The following is a 21915-nucleotide window of genomic DNA, read 5'->3' as shown; positions in this document are numbered from 1 at the left end:
GGCTACTAGCGTCGCTATCCCCCTCCTCACTATGCTCCACATCCGGGTTCGCCTACACACACAAAAGATCAGGGTTGCTTACATAGACAAGGTGGAAAAAAAGTTATAATTAGCTATACTTTTAATAGGAAAGTAAGAAAGACATACCTCCTTTGGCTGTCGAATCCTCATGGCCCAGTTGTATTGGTCCTCAGTGATGAGACCCTCCTCATAAAAGTGAAGCCATGTCACTACGCGGCTATGGCCTCGATGGTAACCTACCTCTCTAGGAGTGGGTGTCCTACCAACGATGGTAGTCTGCAAAACATTTAGAGATATACAAAAAATTATGAGTCACAATATATTAGAATAAAATATATAAAGAATTGAAAGAAATATAAATTTAAAAAAATTAGAAATCAAAGTATACTTACAAACTCTGCCTCGTACGACTCTCTGCCGCCCGATCCGTAATGCGAAGATCCCATTGTCTCCATTTGGATCCATTGCGCCTCTGCGTGCTAGCGGCTCTTCACTTTCTCTGTTGCTTTCTTCTTGGCTTTCTTCCACTCTATGCGGTGGCACATAGGTGGTTGGCTATAGGCTCCACGCCCCTCGTCTAGCCTCCGCAGTGAGTCCATGGCCTGTGTATTTCTAATTCTATGGTAACATAATTTGCTTATTGATTCAATGTGTATTCCTAATTCTATGGTTTTTATCATGCGCACACGTGCATACTCAAGAATCAATAGTCAATTTTAAAGCTAAATTGAATTTTCCATAATAAAAAGGAAGTATCTTTTATCATCTTCAAGTACGTAGAGAAATTACGAGATACATATTACAATGCTTGCTACTAATTGTGAGGTTTCTGTCGCTTGCCGCTAATTACTTATATCAGGCTTGTCAACTGGAGGAACTGCCATTCATTAGAGAGAATGAAAAAGCAATTATTAACTCTATTTTTTGAATTCAATGATTCAATGTGTATTCTTAATTCTATGGTTTTTATCATGCGCACATGTGCATGCTCAAGAATCAATTTCAGGTGGTTAAATAATTATTAACTTTGGTTTTTTAATTATGTGAATTGCTAATTTTAGGTGGTTAAATAATTGTGTGTCTGCTGGCGCGTCTATATTAGCATCTATTTGCGCGGATATATAGACGCAAAATTCGCATCTATTTACACGTACTTATAGACGCTGTGATAGACGCGCCCGACTTTACACATCTAACATGCGCGTTTATGCCTCGTTTCTGTTGTAGTGATTTGGCTCAATTCGGATATTCCATCATTGTTGTCATATATTGTTGTTTAATGTCTTCTTGATTTAAAATATGTTATTGTGTGTAGTGATATTTCATATAATATGTGGATTTGACTTGTAATAGTAAAGGCCACTAATCATTGAGAGGGGGGGTTTGATGGGGGAGGGGATGATGGGAGAATCGGAAACCAAGGGTTTGCTAGTTGCATAATTGTTCTACAACCAATAGCTTCTTGGTTTTTTTTCCTTGTCATAGGCACATTTATAGTCACCTAAAATTTGCAAATGGAGCATGTGTATTATGACATTGACATTACCTTGAAAATTTTAGATAGATCCCATTTAAATATCCCCAAAAATGTGCCTTTTGACTTTTATAAGCTAAACACAAAATTATACATAGGTTTGTTGATGAGACATTTAAAAGGGCTATAGATGCGCTTATAACTTTTTTCAATAGTTCAAAAAATGCATCAACCATGCATGGCATTTATGGGTTGAATCCTTTGTAGTGGAAGTTTGATAAGAGAGCCCATTTGACTTTTGGAACTTGGTGCAAATTTTTATTATAACACAATGTCGAATATTGAGATCTATATAATCCATTCATTGGGAGATGAACATGTGGATAAATATCCACAAGTTGTATTAATATCGACTTTTAGATGTTCATATTTTTAGAGAAATACTAACACTCTCTTAGGTGTATTCTTCCTTTAGTAGATGACACTATCTTGTGTTGGCTCTTATAAGAAGTGAGAGAATATGTTTTCAATTAGGAACCTGCAAGAAATAGTCACCTCACACAAGGGGGTACTAGTTGTTGCTAAGAGCATAGTTGTATGCTACATTTTGGGTCATGATGATAATTGAACATCTCATAAATGCAATGTATCTTGTGTATTGGGAGAATCTTAAAGATGAAATCTGTGCAAGTCCATTTCATTCTTTAATGATCGATTAAAGTACTGATAGATGGTATGCAATTAAGCATCTCATTGTTCACATAACATATTTGTTGAATCAAGCATTGGTGGAACCTAGAACTAAATTTATTTGTCTTATTCGTATTCGTGATGGAAAAGCTAAATCTATACTCATAGGCATTTAACAACTACTCTATGAAATGCAATTACATCAGCATAAAACTATAGGGTTATAAATTTCTCCAACAATTTCTTACAAAATATAGAGGTGGAACTTATAAGATTCAGAGCAAGGATAGTGATGTAATTGGACATATGTTGAAGTATGAAACTTTGCCAAATAGTGTAAATTCCAATAATATTAGTAAATGTGCTCTTTTAGTTAAGTTTTTCACTTAAAAAATGATTGAAAGATTTAATGAGTGTTTTGCTCATTGTCACTGGTTTCACTAATTAGGCAAACTTTTTTCACTTAAGTAGTATTCAATGGAGAGATGTGATAGAGGTCCATTTGCGTGACAATTCATGGGATAGTTATGCAATAGATTTGGAGAGGGAGTTGCACCTCATGACAATCATGAACCATGTGAAATAGAGCTAGGCCTATTCATGACCACTTTAGTGGAAGCCTATCCAAGAAAAGGTTTATTTGATACGTGGGTACAATGAGGAGAGTAGGTGGCACGACAAAAATTTCTAAAAATATTCAAATTATGGCCAATCATTCTTGTATTACTAGCAAGCTCTCTCTCTCTCTCTCTCTCTCTCTCTCTCTCGTTGGTGGCAATTCCATCACAATTTAGACCTCTCATGCAATGAGGTGGCGCCCAATTACATGCCTCATCTAGATGGGTTTCCCCATGATGTTCACTTTCAAGCTTCCCCCCCCCGCCTAGTGGACATGCAAAAACATGGAACCTTAAGGGTCTTTTCTCCTTTCTAAATATTTGCCCCAATGGGAAAGTTTCATGATAATAATGGACCTTTCAAGCATCTACCTTGAAAGGTTGCCTCATGTGCTCATGGTTAGCTTGATTTTTCACATTTACAATTTGTTCTAAAATGCTTTACTGTGGTGGATTGTAGGGAGAATAGTGAAAGATGCTCTTTTAGTTTCAAAATTTTTAGGGTGGTATGGATTGGCCCTCTTAGGTCCATCCACACATAGGATGACTCTTTACAAAAAAGATTGTGCATGAAGACAATAAGCATTAATGTTGCAGTTCATGAGATGACAAGCTCAGTTTGTCTTGTAGCTAACTCATCTTTTCAAGGAAAACATTTTGTTTGAGAAGGAGGGCCCTCTATTTGGAGCATACATAGCTTTGATTATAATTTTACTAAACATAAAGAACAAATGTGTTCAAATTTTCAAATTTATAATCAAGGTACGATGAGAAGGATTATTGAATGGTTCTACAAAAGGATTTCCAAGCCTTGGATTGGCTAATGTTTTTAACTATCTTTGTTCAAAAGACCTTCATGAAGTAAAGTTGGAGGAAATCTTTGATGGATGGAAGTCCATGAAAGATAGATGCCCTCAAAACTTGAGTGCCTTATAAACATTCATTGTAATCCTAATCTATAATTCTATATCTTTTTTAGCATGAAAGCTATGTTAGAGACTTATCTTTAAATGTATTTTAGCTTCTTCTTCTTCTTAAGTATCATCTCCTTACAATTATTAAAAGAAGATAAAAATTTGCCCTTCAACTAAGAAGAGTAAACTTAAGTATAGCCCTTCAAAAGAGAAAGGGCTGCCCTTCAAAACCAAGGCCTATGAACTCATCTTGCTACGGATGGAACATGTGTCAATGTTGGTGGAAGTCATTGACAATATAGTATGCTATGAAGAGCTACCAAACACACAAATCAGTTTCTCTTTCAACTCCCTAGGTTGCAAGTGATAGAAATAAGTGCACCTTCACATTTAATGTTTATAGCTTCCTTGCCTTGCTAATTGTCGCATAATGTTATTGCTAGTGGGAAGGTGGGTAGGATGTGGCAATGATTGTAACTGCATGCATGCCAGCTCAGCTAGTTGTGCTGTAGTGTTTGGAAACAATATTATTTAATGGATGAAAGTCGTCACTGCAAGGGCATCCATCGAGGCAGCCCGCGAGAGAGAGAGAGAGAGAGAGATGGCGTGCAGAAGCGGCAGGTCCAGCAGCGCCTCCAGGAGCAGTTTGAGATGGTCGGTGCTGCTTGTAATAATTACTGCGACGGTTCTCTTAATCGCAGCATTATCATCATCGGCCGATGCAGCTTGCAGCACATGCAGCAGTCGAGGTACTCTGCAGTCAAGAGGGAGGTGGCGGCGCAACTCGGCCTCCAGCGGCGGCTGCCAAGGATCAGCTGGAGACGATGAGTGCGGGAGGGATTGCTGGCGCATGCGCCTGAAGCCATGCGAAGGCTTTATGATGCGGCGCGAACAAAATGATTATATTCACGGCGGGTCATCGGCCGCCTCATGCGGCCGCGAGCTGCGTCAGCTGCTGCCGACCTACGATTTGTATAACCGTGCAGGCCCGCCCCAGGAGTGCTGTGAGAGAATGGAGAGAATCCCTGCAGACGACCGCTGCCGCGCCTTGCGAAAAGCGTACGGCGTGGGTGGTACGACAGAGCGCATGGCCTCCCACCTCCTCCAAGCATGCGATCTGCGCCCTCGCGATTGCAGGCGCAGAGCCACGTACATTTGATGGTAGCTGTATTTCCATTCACGGATGGTAATTATGATGATGATCCGATCAATATGGTAAGTATAATCCATATCATATGATCTCCACTACAAGACTATCACATACTTATGATCGGATCAGTATGGTAAGTGTAATCCATAGACAGCTGCTCAGTATGGTAATCATATCTCCACCACAAGACTATCTCATGCCCATCGATGGCTTACTCATACGATTAGCAACGATTTGAAACACGCTTCCTTCCAAATATAAACAGCAATCAGAATATTTAGCCCTTTCTTTGTTTCGTGTGGTTCTCTTTTTTAAAAAATTTGGGGAGGTTTAGTGGCGAGAAATTTGCTGGTTATCGAAAAGTAAGTTTGATTTAATGTGATTAAAAGCTACAATCGTTCTAATCTGATTTGTATATGCCTCGTTAGAAAATAAGTAGGCAATGTCATTAAGTACGATGGATATACAAATTGACACATTAATACAAGCACAAATTGATTCACAATTCTAAACAGTTTCATATATATGTATTTATTTTAAGATTTAGTCTATATGTAGTTATGGTACATGAATTGTCCATATATTTATATTAAATAGGCACACATTTAGCCACCCTTGTGGCAAGTTTAACCACACATCGATTGGCAACTCTTAAACACTTATCAAATGAATAGGCAATGCAAACCATTCCTATGATATAGAAATTTGTATACACCTTTATTATGCGGCTTGTGTGTTGGCTAGAGTTCTCTTGGGAGGAGATCTTGGGAAGCTTGCTCCTGTATTGGTCAACATTTAAAACCACATTTATGCAAAGCGCTTGCATGGTGTTGGGTAGAGATAGCTTGCACGTTGCCTTGCATTGGGAAGCTTGCATGTGTGCTTTTAACCACATTAGTGCAAGCTTGTTTGTTGGTTAAAAAGCCACATTAGGAAGCTCCTTTATTGGTCAACGTAAAAAACCACATTTATGCAAGCTTGTTTGTTGGTATTGGTCAACATAAAAACCCACATTTATGCAAGCTTGTTTGTTGGTTAAAAAACCACATTAGGATTTAAATGGTCAACATAAAAAACCACATTTATGCAAGCTTGTGTGTTGGTTAAATTAAGTATAAACCCACATTTGTATTTTTTTAAAGTAAAAAACCACATTTATACAAGATAGCACATTTATCCAAGCAAGCTTTTGTGTATGTTAAAGTAAAAAACCACATTTGTATTGGTTCAAGTAATAAGCCACATTTATACAAGCTACCACATTTATCCAAGCTTGTGTGTTGGTTGGAGTTCTCTTGGTTAGTAAGAAAAGCACAAGCTTGTGTGTTGGTTGGAGTCCTTGGGAGATCTTGGGAAAACAACATTTATGCAAGCTTATGTGTTGGTTGGAGTTATCTTGGGAGGAGATCTTGGGAAGCTGGCATGTTTGTTGGGTAGAGATAGCTTGCATGTTGTGTGTTGGCGGAGTTCTCTTGGTTAGAGTAAAAAAACCACATTTATGCAAGCTTGTGTGTTGGTTGGAGTCCTTGGGAGGAGATATGTGGAAAACCACATCTATGCAAGCTCGTGGTTACACAATACCACAATTTTACAATTTTATGCAAGCTTGTGTTGCCTGGAGTCCTCTTGGGAAGAGATCTTGGGAAGCTTGCATGTTGGGTAGAGTTCTCAAATCTTGAGAAGCTTGCATGTTGGTAAAGTTCTCATGAAGCTCATGTATTTGTTAAAAGTTCCATCATTTTAAAGTTTCTCATGGTTACACAATACTATGCAAGCTTGTGTGGCATAAACTTAGACTATTGTAGAACTTGAAAGTTTGCAATATTTGTTGTCTTGAGGTTTTAAGACTATTGTAGAACTTGAAATATGCCAAAATTGCACAAAATCAAGACGGAGCACACAAACTCATACAAGACAATTCAAGCATCTCTTAGTACTAGATGAATTTATTACAAACATAAAGGTGTTGACTAGATTTCTCTTACTACTAGGTGAATTTATTATGGACATAAACGTGTTGGCTAGATTTAGTCAACTTAGATCATTTTGTAGTTACTTGAATAATTGCAACATTCAATCATCCTTAGATCATTTTGTAGTTACTTGAATAATTGCAACATTCAATCATCCTTACTATCAGATATTGTTGTAAATGACATTCATTACCTCAAAATTTCGTCGATGATAACATTCATTCTCGTAGACAAAGGTGTTGATTTAGCTAACTTAGGTCTTTTTGTAGTTACTTGGTAGTTACTTGAATTATAATTGCAACGTTCTAGGATCCTTACTATTAGATATTGATGTAAATGACATTCATTACCTCAAAGTTCCCTAGATAACATTCATTACGTCTTAGAAGTTTTCATTGACATGGCGACAACCTTGCTTGCATGGATATTGGGAGGGGGAAGAGGGGAATGTCACCTCTAAAAGCTCCCTTGATAACATTCATTACCTCTTAACGTTCTCATTGACAATGGCAACAACCTTGCTTGCATGCATGCATGTTGGGAGGGGGAAGAGGGTGGGTGGATGTTGCTAAATGCCAAGGAGTAGCCTTGACATTGCCAAGGAGTCATCATGAAGCAACAAAGGAAGGCCAAGGAGTCATCATGAAGCAACAAAGGAAGGATTATACGATGGACATGGATTAATGATTTGCATTCACTTTCAATGAAGACTTGAGAGAATGCTCGTGGGAGGATTAGAAGAGCTACAACTGGAAGAAAGGTTGCTGGGGGAGATCAAAGGAAAAGCATGTGAGCCTATGTGGCATTGTTTCTCACTAGAATGTGACAAAGGTACACCAAAAATTCACTTTGTGCTTATTTCATGTATAAATATGTGCAAACTACCTTTGGACTTGCTCCAACCAATGGACTCATCATACGTGCAAAGATGGTTTGTGTGTTGTGGCATTGGAAAAGAAACTAATAATACTCTTGAATATTTCCTCATAGGACCATATCCCAATAATGTGTGCCCAAGATTGGGGGTAATTAGCTTTTTAATTCTAAGCCATATTTATTTATATTCAATTCTTATTACATAACAAGAGTATCACCAACTTTTACTCAATAGTTTGAGGCCTATATCTTGGTTAACTGTATAATTCTAAGCCAACGTTATTCATATTCAATGCTTATTACTTGACAAAGTATCAACTTTTATTCAATACTTGGAGGCCTACTAGCACTACTATGAAAAAAACTTGTAAACGATTGACTCACATGCAATGTCTTTATCATTAATATAGCCAAGGATTATGGCAAGAGGCAAGCTAGAGCTAGGAGGGAATCTATACTTTCCAACTATAAGCACTCTCCATACTAGTATCTAGTTGGTAATGCTCTTGATTCTTTCTTCTTTTGGGTATATTGGAGGTAGGCATCTTGAGGATTGGGCTCTCCAAGGTGTGTTATAGGGTAATACTCATATCACGCTTGGGCATGGTCGCAGTGGCCCTGGGCTTCTAATCGGATTGCATGTAGCTAAGTAAGTGGGTTGGTGAGCATTTTGAGTGAACAGAAAGGGGCATAAACTCTCATTCTAGTTGGGTTGAGAGGTAAGGGGGTTAGTACCCTGGGGCTATGCTTTCTTCCTCCTCCACTCATGTGAGCATGACTTTTCTCATTTTTCAAGGGAATTACTCCTTCCTTGTTAGGGGGAGACCTCAACATGGCTTCATGACGCGCTATGCCATAATTATAAGGGGGTGAAAAACTAATCCCAAGGGGAAGCATTGTAACACTTTTGAGTCTTTAGAGCTTAAAATAATATTTGAGACTATCCAAGTGAGAGGCTGGTGAAACAAGAGTATTCAAAGGAGAGTGGGACATTACCAAAGCCTTAATAAAGCATCTCTCAAACATTGTTCGGGCTAAAGTTGTCAAGAAAGTTAGACCTTGAAGATCACACTAGCTCAACTCTTCTCAGTTGCACGTGGAGTTTGTGATGAATAGAATGAAAAGGGAAAAATCCCTCAATATTGATTTGGGAGCTATGTGCCACATATATGTGCAAAATGCTCCACAACTTAAAAATTAGGGGTGACTTTCTAAAGGAACTCAATAAGGGACATATCAAGCTTATTTTGAAATTTCTTTATATAATTAGACTCAATAGCTAAATGCCACTTTGTATGCTTAATCTAGCATACAAAATCATGACTGAGGCATTGGCAAATAAGGTAAGTTCATAATAGCTAAATGCCACTTTGTATGCTTAATCTAGCATACAAAATCATGACTGAGGCATTGGCAAATAAGGTAAGTTCATACTTGGTTATATGATCCATTTCAACATTATGGCTTTGTACATGAAATGAAGATACATGATGTAGTATTTCATTTGATCATGTCAATGGACCATGATCTCTCCTTAGGCTAATTTTGTTCATACTAATATGGATTTTGACAAATCTTATGATAGGATAAGGTGGACGTTCATTTTAGAAGTCACAAGAACAATGGGTTCTGGCTTACGATTTTTGGGGATGATCAATGCGCTTTTCTCCAATGTTGTAGCTCATTTTTATAAGTGGAATATAATAATGTTCTCGATTTTGGCCTAGGATTTTTAGGGAGGATCAAAGCCCTTTTCTCCAATGCAACAATTTATTTTTGTAAATTGAATATTTTTTGCTTATTTCCATAAATGGAATATGTTTTGTCTCCTTTGATGTGAAGAGAGTAGTGAGGTAAGGCTACCCCATAGCACACCTTCTCTTTTTCATAATTATTTATCCTGTATTTAGAAATCTTGATAGAAAACTCCAACATTTAGGAGCAACTAAAGGCTTTCCATTGGTGGAGTACAAGCAGTTTGTAGCATAGTTCTTTGCTAACAACAATTCTAATAGTGTATGAGCTAGATCACAATTAGTGACTTCATTTGTATATACTCTACTCCGACAACAGATAACTTTCTTAAGGCATTTTAGCATGTAACAATTAAACTTTGGTCACAAGTTTGTAGATAGTGTACAGATTCGTTTAAGTTTCTTTTAGGTCCCTTCTAGGGTTTGGAACCAATCCTATGTATACTACGAAATCGTGATAGGAAAAAGTGAAAAAGAACTTAGAAGATGCCAAATAATAGAAGACAAGTCTATATACCACCATATGATGCACTTCGTTCAAAGCAACACTATGTCAAGATGCCTAGCCTGCCTATTGAAAGAGACTATGGGTGTTTAAGCTTCTATTATCGAAACCTAAAAGAGGCTTGACACTAGCTTTAAGGCTCTAGTCAAGGCTCCTATGCTCACCAAACGACTGTCAAGGCCTCGCGGCGAGGAGCATCTTGATGCTATATACTATTCTAGAAAAATCATGCATTTGTATCAATTTATAGGCCAATGATTTTTCCCATCATAACTCCAATAGAAAAAGTATACCACACACACAATGATCAACATCTCATTGCACACACATACAGAGCACCCCCTGGTGACTTGATTGTTGTGGCTCCTACTATGACTCTCCTACACCCTCAAGATTAGACCTACGATGTGTTTTCTCAAATATAAAACATGTGTAAAACTGTCCATTCTTTTGATAAAGTATTTCACGAGATATTTTCGTTTCCTTACTTGATCAGTCCTCCCCAAAGGTAATCGTACTATTCTACAACTTAGGGATTTTGACCTTCTCCTTCTTGATCAATAGTTTTAGCAACCAATTCTAATGAATCTAGGAAACTTCCTCTTTCTTGATTCCATGTATAAGAATACAAATGCAATATAGTACTTAAACAAATTATCTACAAATCAAACTAATCCATGCTATTGTCCCTTTAAACTTAACTAAAATAAGTACTATTTGTCATTAAATGTAAATAAATCAACATTTAATTGATACTTAACCTTTCACAACCTCTTTTCTCCTACCATTTAGGTTTTGCAATCGTGCATTGGTTTAGGATGATGTTTTATGTCATTTTCCATGCAGAAAAGTAGTATTTGATTTGATCATTACAACATTATGGCTTTGTACATGAAATGAAGATACACGATGTAGTATTTGATTTGATCATTTCAATGGACCATGATCTCTCCTTAGACTAATTTTGTTCATACTAATATGGATTTTGACAAAGCTTATGATAGGGTAAGGTAGGCATTCATTTTAGAAGTCACAAGAACAATGGGTTTTGGCCTACGATTTTTGGGGATGATCAAAGCCCTTTTCTCCAATGTTGTAGCTTATTTTCATAAGTGGAATATGTTAATGTTCTTGATTTTGGCCTAGGATTTTTGAGGAGGATCAAAACCCTTTTCTCCAATGCAACAATTTATTTTTGTAAATGGAATATATTATGCTTATTTTCATAAATGGAATATGTTTTGCTCCTTTGATGTGAAGAGAGTAGTGAGGCAAGGCTACCCCATGGCACACCTTCTCTTTTCCATAATTATTGATCCTCTATTTAGAAATCTTGATAGAAAACTCCAACATTAAGGAGCAACTAAAGGCTTTTTATTGGTGGAGCACAAGCAATTTGTAGCATAGTTCTTTGCTAACAACAATTCTAATAGTGTATAAGCTAGATCACAATTAGTGACTTCATTTGTATACACTTTTCTCCGGCAATAGATAATTGTCTTAAGACATTTTATCGTGTAACATTTAAACTTTGGTCACAAGTTTTGCAGATAGTTAGTATACAGATTTGTTTTAGTCCCTTTTAGGTCCCTTCTAGGGTTTGCTATGGTTACAGAACCTTTGGGGAACCACTCTTGGGTATACTGCCAAATCGTGGTAGGAAAAAGTGAAAAAGCACCTAGCGGACGCCAAATAATAGAAGAGAAGTTTGTATACCACCATATGCTGCACTTCCTTAAAAGCAAGCCTGCCTAGTCGAAGAGATTATGGGTGTTTAAGGTTCTGTTGTGAGAGAAGCAATGTATGCCATGTATCGAAACAAAGCCCAAAATAAGAGAATGAAGATGCAAGGGACTTTCAACATTTTAATAAAGCTAAACCTCATCTCAACAATAATAAATAACAAATTCTGATAGTTGAACATATGTTTTCTTTAGTATGCTCTTGTCTTCTGAAGATATGCTAAGGTAATCCTCTGCCAAATACTTTTCCCATCCTCTCATAGATAATTGGGCCAAGAAAATCAATCTTTTTGTTGCAAATCACATCCTTACTATCAACTTCCTCTTTGATTTTCTCCTCCATGAAAATCTCTCTTTGAACTAGAGTTATTGTGGGATATAACTGGCTAACATCTTCAATGATAGGCTTTGTCTCTTTTCTCAATTTTGGGGAAACGGGATCTCAAAGAATCAATAGTGGGCAAGGGCTTAAATACTTTGTCAAACCTATACCTAAATATGGTCACATATTCAAGTTCTTCTTCATCCATGTAACCCTCTGTGCATGGGCAGTAACAATGTAAACATCATTCATGAATCAATTATGAATTCATATGTAGCCTCTTATAAACATATTATAGTTGAAAGTGGCTAATTCTTATGGAGTCCTTCAATTGTAGAAACCCTACATAATCTATCTGAGATATACTTGGCCAATCTCATAAATGTGGCCTTTGGGATGAGATGGTTTGTTGCTTTTTGGGATTTTTTGATTTCTTGAAAGTAAATTTGTATATAATAGTGCGATTTTTGCACTCAGCAACACCATTTTGCTGAGGAGAATAAGGAACCGTAAACTCATGATGAATACCTTGATCCTTACAGAAGTCATCAAATAGATTGGATACATATTCACCGCCATTGTCACTGCGAAGAGTCTTTATAGAGAATCAAGTTTGAAGCTCCACACTTGTATTGTTTAAATATAGATAAAGCCTCAGACTTATGTCAAAGAAGATAGACATGTGTCTACTCTGAGAAATGATCAATGAAAGTTATAAAATATCGATATTCAGACTTTGAGGCAGGAAAAGGACCGCAAATATCGGTATGAACCAAATCCAAGAGAGCACAGGAATGTGATGAAGTAGAAGTGTGGAAAGGCGAATGATGGTGTTTTCCAAGTGCAGAGTACTCACATATTCCCATATGTGGATGAGATTTAAGATCCATATTGTTAACCTCAACATGAAGAAAGCAAAAGGAAATAAAAAAAACGCAGGGCAAAGGCCGAAAAAAGGTAGCCCAACAGAAGAAAGAAGAGGAGAAAAGGCCAAAAGCACAGGGGCAACCTTAAAAAGTCCAAGGCAAATGCAAAAGGGGAAAGGTGCATTTTAAAGTACAAAGGCGCACCTTGAAATCTTGTAAAAGAGCGCAAGCGCATCATGGTTTAATTCAAGGAGCGCCGGGCTCTCACCCGTGCAATTTGTAAATGTAGACGAGTGGTGGAAAGGAAGCTAGGAAAATAGAAGGACAATGGGAAAAAGGATCTAGGCTACGGCCGGCCATGTAAAAAAGGGAAAAAGGGGATGACCGCCCAAAAAGGGATTTAGGGTTTTGTATATAAAGTTGAAAAGTGAATGTGAAGTTCATTCTTGTGTGTGGCCAAAAGTAGCTCTTTTCTTCTTCTTCTTCTTCTTCTTGCTTGTTTGAGCTTGTGCTTGAGAGAGGGAGTGTGAGAGTGTGAGGGAGTGAGTGTGTGAGGGTGAGGGACCGTGGGGTGGAGAAGCTCTCCACCTTCTCCTCTTCTCTTCTCTTCTCTTCTCTTCTCTTGCTCGCAGTGATGGAGCACTCCCTCTCTCAAGCAAGCAAGAACAAGAAGAAGAGAGCCACTTTTTGCCACACACAAGAATGAGCTTCTCATTCACTTTTCAACTTTATATACAAAACTCTAAATCCCTTTTTGGACGGTCATCCCCTTTTCCCCTTTTTTACATGGCCGGCCGTAGCCTAGGCCCTTTTTCCCATTGTCCTTCTATTTTCCTAGCTTTCTTTCCACCACTCTCGTCTACATTTACAAATTGCACGCGGGTGAGAGCCCGGCGCTCCTTGAATTAAACCATGATGCGCTTGCACTCTTTTATAAGATTTCAAGGTGCGCCTTTGTACTTTGAAATGCACCTTTCCCCTTTTGCATTTGCCTTGGACTTTTTAAGGTTGCCCCTACGCTTTTGGCCTTTTCTCCTCTTTTTTCTTCTGTTGGGCTACCTTTTTTCCGCCTTTGCCCTGCGTCTTTTTTATTTCCTTTTGCTTTCTTCGTGTTGGGGTTAACATTACCCCCTCCTAGACAAGTGCCAGTCCCATGGCACTCACAGTCGTAGGTAGTAGGCGTTAGCATGCACCAAAGACGTGGGTAGCAAGGGTGTCTGTGGTTGCCATGGCGGAATGTTGGTAGAGGTGGGGAGGAAGGCCATTGAGGGCACGTTGGTGGGCTAAGTGGTAGGTGGTAGGGCAATGGGAGTTGGGGGTAGGGCTGTTCTTTGAGGGAGAGGGCTACCCAGATGGAGTACACTGGTAAGTTTACAGGGTGATACAGAGAGGAATGCAGAGTTGAGTGTTGATGAAGATGGAACGACACCCTCGTTGGAGTCTTTAATACCTGCAATTGAAAACCTCTCGTAGGTGATTTCTCCCTAGGGACAGTGCTAGTCTTTTGTATGTGCACAAGACATAGTTCAATTAGTTTGGGAGACAGGTCGAACTCTAAGCAAGCTGAGAGTATTGTCCTGCACTTGAGGACCCAAACTGTGCATATACTTTGGTTCAGATATTATGTGAGTGCTCGTGCATACTTAGATATTACGTAGGTAGAAGACCGCGGGCTAGTTTCTCATAACATTATGTGGATGAAGCAAAGTGGTCCATGGTGGGAAGAAGTACACGTGAAGGTGGTACATGGTGGGAAGAAGTACACGTAAAGGTGGTCCATGGTGGGAAGAAGTACACGTGAAGGTGGGTGTAACATCCTGTGCACTGTGATTGCACGACGTAGCAGGATAGAACACAGGGATAGCATACTATTCATATGTGATAGACATTGGGCCTGTGCGATGAGGACAGTGTACTGTTCATGGCCATTTGCGCGGTGCATGCCCCAATTGATTGCCATGGTTTTAAGGCAGAGTGTAAGAGGGAATTGTGTGAATGGGTCAGGGTGACAGGCCTAACCATAGGTGAGACAAACTCCATAGATTTGTCCTGCCCTTGATGTGCCCTGAACTATTGTGGGGGGTGCTAGGGGGCCAGGGACGAAGCCAGCTGACCAAGGGCACTGGACGCACCTAATTTGAGGACCCCTAGGTGCGGTGCTGTGATCATGGGTATTTTTATTTTTTCGTTCTTTTTTTTTCTTCTCTTTTCTTTTTCTTCTTCTTTTTTTTTTTGCCACAGTACAACCATTGCAATATGCGGAGGCTATGAGCCTTTCAATGGGTCGGGAAATGTCAAGCCTCAGAGGCTCAGGAAATGGATATGACCATGATGATTTGGCCCTAGCCTCGTTGTTAGGGAAGCCATTGTTGCGATATTGGTGCGATTGTGGTGACACCCGTTGTGAGCTCACTGTAGAGATTGGCCCAAGAAGAGAGTGTAGCCCATGACTCTGCTTTGGTTTGTGCAATGTGGGCACTCGCAAGGGTGATTCTTTGCATTCAGCAGCATGGCTTTGTTGCGGTTCTTTGTGCAATTGGTGGTCTTGCGGTGGCCTGGCCATTGAACACGTTTGCGCGAAGACCTGTGTCATCCTACATCCATTTGTCACTTTGTGAGAGTATACGTTTTCTTCCGTTAAGTACATCGAACAAATGCAATCATGTTAAGACATAATTTTCTAGAATGCTATGATGTCTATTGCGATGCCTATTCCATTGCTTGTTAAGGTCGCATACATTAATGATAGGTAAAGGAAGTGTGTACAAGTGGGGAACTTGCCCCGTTACTCATCAAAAGACAAAAAGTTATGGCATGATGACTTGTCAAGCTACTTGTACATCATAGGGGCTTAGTCGATTTGCACTAGGCGGGGTGAGTTCAAGTGGTTAGGCGACTGGGGCTCTTCTGGTGCAAGGCTCTCGTGAGGTTGGGCAGGGAACATGTCAGCCGGGACATGAATGGTGTAGTCTTGGGCCACCACCATTTCCAAAATGCCTTTAAATAATTCATTGAATTCTTCCATGTCCCAAGCTGCCCTTTTTGCCCTTGAACACTTGGTGCTCGAGCGTCCGTTGGAGGTGTATGCAACTGGTGCCGCCACATCTTGTGTGCTTCTTTGATCTTCGAATTTTCTGGCCTGAGGATTCTTCGGCCTTCGTCCGGGGGGCGATGTCGCTTAGGACCTCATTTCTTTGTATATCTTTTGAGAGTGGGCACGTAGTGCATCGGAGGAGAGGCGTGTGCTGCATATTCCCGTCATCCGCGGAGAGCGTCTCTGCAAGCCAGCTGCCCGAGGTTCTCCATGTTTTCCTTGTGGGGGGCCTGCAAGATGCAAACCAAGGGTTAGGCCTTAATACGGAATAAGATCGTTCGCTTGGGAGGGATTATAGTGTGGGTTATCAAATGCATATGACTAGAAGAGGAGGGGTGGAATGTGTTGTGCTCATTGTAGAGGGATGGCCCCCATGATGATGTTCATTTAGCCTCCAGCCATTAGCAGATCTTGGCTCACGCCGAGTTACATCGGCTGGTGGTCATGGATTTGGGCAGGGCTCATCCTTGAAAGGATAGATCGGAAAGGGAAAGGTGTATAGAAAGGGACTGCATCGTGCTCACATCATCAGAGATGTTGGTCAGGGCTTTCCATGGCGGCAATTCGGGGTGCATGCCCTTCCCCCGGAAGGGGAAATGGTCATGTGAGAGGGGGACTAGACGAGCCTAGCCTGTTGGCCCCATCTCTTCTGTTTGCGCTTGACTATTATTGCTTGTGTGTGTTGATAGTGTCTATTCACGGTGACAAAATTTATTGTTTATTTATATACATATCCCTGGATCCATGTCATTTTATGAGGATAAAAAACAATTATAGAACTCCAGATTGTACTGGAGCGTGGCACATGCATCCAATACTTGTGGCAGCTTACTCAATACTAATAGATATTTTGCAACATCGAGTAGCATGGAACCTTGTCCGCGTCTACTGGTGACATATAACTCCTCTTCAGTGAGAACCTTATCGAACAGCGAGTCCTCTTGGCTAGGTTCAGCTAAGTCTGTACCCCGAATGGCAGTCAGCACAGGGAAGTTGGTGCCACATAGGTTGGGTCTCTTTGAGACCGCCATTTGGCCAATCTCTCCTCTGAGACTGTCATGATCTGGGATCCTAATTCGGCCATTGCAACTCGGTTCTCACACCAACATTGTTCAAATTGGCTTCGGCCTTCTGTTAGTCGCTTTAATTGTTCTAATTCTAAGGGATTTGGTTGGCAGAGTGCATCATTGAACGTGACAATTAAGCGCAGTTTGTCGGCTTCCTCACTAGAGATGAGCCACATGTGTTCATACAGGAGCGTGTTATAGTGTTCGTCAAGATGTTCTTTCTCTTCCCAAGATAAGGGAAATGACAAGTATTCTTCGAGCTACTCTTTAGGGAATGCACGCATGTCTACTGGGACACAGACACAAACACTTTGAGCTTAGCATCCAACTCGGTTAAGCATTCGGTGACGCTTCTATGTTCAACAAGGGCTTGCTCAGTTGCCATCTCATGCAAGGTTCTAGGAGTTTGCCTAGGTTTTAGCGTAGCTGGGAGCTCCGGCCTAGATGCGCAAGTTTGGCCAACACTAGGGTTCCTTATGCTCTTGGGATCTCCATGTGTCTCTTGAGGCTTCGTTATTGTGTCATGGTTCTCCTTGGATGTGACTGGTATAGGCTTGTCACCCTGTTGTGACGGCGTTATGTCTAGTCTTGATTGGGTCAATGCAAGTTCCATTGTCGGTGAATTGAGCGTTGCAAGTAGCCATTGATGGCAAGGACTGCTTTGATCTTTCAGAGCACACGGATGTGTTTGAGGTTTCACCACTATTAAGAGAGGCATCAATGGGCTCATTCGTGGGTGGACTCGATGCTTTATTCATCAACTCTCCAGCACTCTTCATCTCAACGTTCTTGGGGTCCACAACCACCTGCAACTGTTGTTGTTTTCGTTGTTTTCTCCTCTTTGTCTTGGTCAGTGAAGGTGCATCTCTCAACAACTGAGGACCCTGGACTAGGTCAACCGTTGTTGTGCTTGGTTGGGCCTTAGCATTTCCTTTCTCTAGTGTGTCCACATGGATCATAGCCGGGGCTTGCTAACCAGCCTTGCCAGGCTGTGAGGGTACAACTGTCTCCCTTGTGGGAGAGTTTAGCTAACACCTCTAGCCTAGGCTTTAGGCACTTTGGAAGTGCTGGAGTTGTCAAGGAAGTTGGTTGCAACACCTCCTTCGTAGGTAAACTACTAAGGACACGTTCAGAAGGGGCATTGTCATATCCAAGGGCTGTGACTGTTGTGAACCCTGATTGGAAGTAGTAGCGGCTAGTCCAGTGGGCTGGCCACTCTTGGTGGATTGTGATGTCACGTCCTGAGGGCGATCGGAAGTGGTCGTATCTTTTGTTTCCCTTTGAGCATTCATCTATGTAGATCGAGCATGATTTGATCTGGTCACATTGGGTTGCACAGGCATATCCTTGGGCCGAGAGCTACGGCTAGTGTCATGTCCCCCCTCTTGGATGTTTGGAAGCTTTGTTGGAGATAGAGATTGGAAGTGAGCAGCCGCCATTGATGACCACTGTTGTGCTTCCTGTGTCCGTTTGGAAAAAGAGGATGTAGGAGATCTAGGACTCTTAGGTGGACTTGGCACTGGCTGAATGGTTTGCTCATGATTGTTAGACGATTCTGTCATTAGCTTTGTTGAGCAATCAGCCTTAGCATGAGTGATGTTGTGCCCCTGGTGCTCATTATCCTCTTGGGACGTCAAGGGCTCCTTGGGCACTAGTGGACCTTGTGCACGCTCGAGAGTTACCTCCGATATCTGCTTGCTAAGCACGGTAAGCTGAGGATCTAATTTTTGATAGGTCATGTTTGGTTTCTTGATTTCAATCGTGAGGGGCTCAATCGCTCCAATATTTTTGGTTCGAGACTTGGATTTTCGTTTAGGTTTTTAGTCTAAGGACCAAGTGGCCGAGGGCCGAATCGGGTGGTCCGAAGCCGAGTTGAGTGGTTCGAGGGCCGAGTCGAGTGGTTCGAGGGCCGATTCTGGGACTCGACCCAGAATCGCCGTCACTCGAACACACCGAGCGTGGTGCATTTTTTCGCCGGTCCTTATGAAATTCGTCGTGCCGAGCGTTGGAGGCCTTCCCCCTAGTCAAGCAGCTTGAGATCCGACCTACTCGTGTAGGGGAAGGTGTAGGATTACCTGGGCTGGGCAAATATCTCTCGGATGACAAGATCGAAGCGAATCCACTCACGAAGCTTTCCTCTTCTCTCCTGCTCTCCTGAAACCCTGCAATGCACAATGTGGCCTTTGTTGCCACTCTTGGCCCTTATACCCCTTCTTGGGTATGGTATTGATGCCCCCAATCACTCACTTGCCGATCTTAGGTATCACAAGCGAGCTTTTTACTATTTTTTGCACGATTTTTGTCCTGTTTTGCAACAGTAAAACCTAGTGCTTATTTTCTTTGTTTTCTCCTACTCTAATGCATCCAAATCACAAAGTAAATACCTACACTACTCCATCTCATAACATAAATCTCAAGAAAGCAAAAAACCTACTTGCCAAGGAGATCGAATACCATCTTAAATCCCCTTACTTTCTACCTATCTGAAGCACTGGTTCGGGGAAAACCCTTACTTCGATGCTCGATTCGAAGCGCACAAGCGCTCAAGGCTTGAATCCGTTGGTCTCGGCAACGGAACCAAAATGTGGGAGCTTTCGCTCAATCGGTAAGACCCACGGACTGCTTATTGTTTCAAGCGTTTCAAGCCGAGCACTAATGGCTACCTTTCACATAACTACGGGTGTAGTGAGCTTACCTCCATGCCGTTCGAGTTACCTTCTCTCCCACACACTCCGGTAGCTCCACAATCCAAGTGCAAGCTTCAAGCAAGCTCCATCCTCAAGCTCCACGCTCCAAGCTCCATAGCCGCGAGCAAGACAAGAGAAGAGAAGAGAAAAGAAGAAAAGACGAGAACATGGAGAGCTTCTCCTCTCTGGTCCCTCACCCTCACACACTCACTCCCTCACACTCTCGCACTCCCTCTCTCAAGAACAAGCTCAAGCAAGCAAGAAAAAGAAGAAGAAGAAGAAGAAGAGAGCCACTTTTGGCCACACAAGAATGAGCTTCTCATTCACTTTTCAACTTTATATACAAAACCCTAAATCTCTTTTGTTAGATATGATCAATGCCCCACCCTCATTAGGTACTACCAATGATCCATGGTGCTCAAAGTTGTAAGGCCTCCATTATGAGGAGAAGCCAAATGTGAGCCCCGACATTGGTTGAGTCTTGACTTGTATATCAGATGAGGTCTATGTGACCGGATGGCAAAAAGGTGACCGTTGTGGGTCTAATCTTCGGGTTAGATGGAGTGGTTAAGCTGGTAGCAACTCGAGGCGCATTGCATCGAGTTGCGGTGTAAGGGAGTTAAAAGGGGCCCCTATTGTGGGGTCCGGGGGCCGCAGAAGCGGCCCCTGGCTGGGGGGTCCCAGGGGGGCTAGCGGCCCCCCTGGCGGGGGTCCAAGGGCAGCGCCCCCGGCCCGATGGCAAAGGAAATATTCCCTGGAATATTCCCTAGCCGACTAGTGGAGGCTCGTATGGTAGGTCAGTCAGCAGGCCAACTTAACGACCTTCGCGGGCTATAAAAGCTAAACCCCTTTGTAGCCATCTCTCACTTGTCTTTCACCGAGTCAGAGTTGTTGTTCCAGCTAGCCTTAAGCTCTTCACCTATCTTCTGTCTAGATCGCCATCTAAGCTTCACACAGTGGAAGCGCACAGGTGGACAGAGCCATCTTTGTATCAGTTGTTTGAAGTTAAAGAACTTACTGATTCTCCTCTTATCTGTTGTGTACTCTCTATCTCTTTCTCAGATTCTGTTCGCTGTGCCGTGTAATATTTTACATGGTATCAGAGCCCAGGAGGCTCTAGAGATCGGAGAGCGTGCAAGAGGCAAAGGCTTCAATAGCAAAGAGAAACTATCTCGACTTCCGGAAGCAGTGCAGGAGGTGGTGTTGCTGTACCGGCTATTCAAACACTGAGGATTTGTCCACCAACCTTCAGCGAAGGCAAGTTAGGTGGTACAAACTACACCTTGTGGAAGTTCAAAATTACAACTATCCTTGATTCTTATGAGCTTTTGGAGACTGTGCTGGGGACTGACGCTAAACCACAGCCTACCCCCGACCCATCAAATCCTAGTGTGATTATTCCTCCGAATGCAGATCTTCTACGAGCTTGGAAACGAAGGAATGCAGATGCATTGTGTGCCTTAGTTACAAGCTGTTCCGACAGTATTTTGACTCTGATTCAGCATACAACTAAAGCATCAGAGGCTTGGAATGTACTAAGGAGTCAGTATGAAACAGAAACCAAACAAGGATTCAAAACTTGGAGAATCAACTAGCAGCGGAGAATTTTGCTGAAGGAGAGACGGTTGAAGCATTCATCACTCGGATTAAGAATCTGTGCGACCAGATGGCTGGCGCTGGGATACAAAAGACTAGCGAAGAGCTAGCTCGGAGGTGTCTTCGGATTTTTCCACAAAAGTTTAATAGACTAGTAACTGCCCTTAATACTCAGGTGAGACCTCAAGCTTTGACTTTTGAGGAGTTTTGTGCATTATTAATGGAGGAGGAGTTGAGGTTGAAAGCCCGAGAAGGAAGCAACAATGGAGATGCTGCATTCTCTGCCAATGCAAAAGGCAAAGGTGTTTCCTCCACCAAAAATGATGGTGACAAAAAGAAGAAGGGGGGTAAGAAGAAGTTTCAAGGAGAGTGCTTCTACTGCAAGAAGAAAGGACATGCAATTGCAGATTGTCGTGTCAAGAAGGTAGATGAAAAGAATGGTACCCTTAAAAGTAAAGGGAAAGAGACATCCAATACGGCTGAAGCAGAGTTGGAATTATTCATGGCAACCATTGAAGAAGTGTGCTCCTCGGCGCAAGAAGAATCTACCATTGACTCATGGGTGTT

Source organism: Lygodium microphyllum, chromosome 25 (assembly GCF_053477565.2).
Source record: "Lygodium microphyllum isolate KBCC chromosome 25, Lygodium_microphyllum_v1.1.10, whole genome shotgun sequence".
Taxonomy (NCBI): domain Eukaryota; kingdom Viridiplantae; phylum Streptophyta; class Polypodiopsida; order Schizaeales; family Lygodiaceae; genus Lygodium; species Lygodium microphyllum.
The sequence above is the reverse complement of the archived record's forward strand: the minus strand, read 5'-3'. Positions refer to the sequence as shown.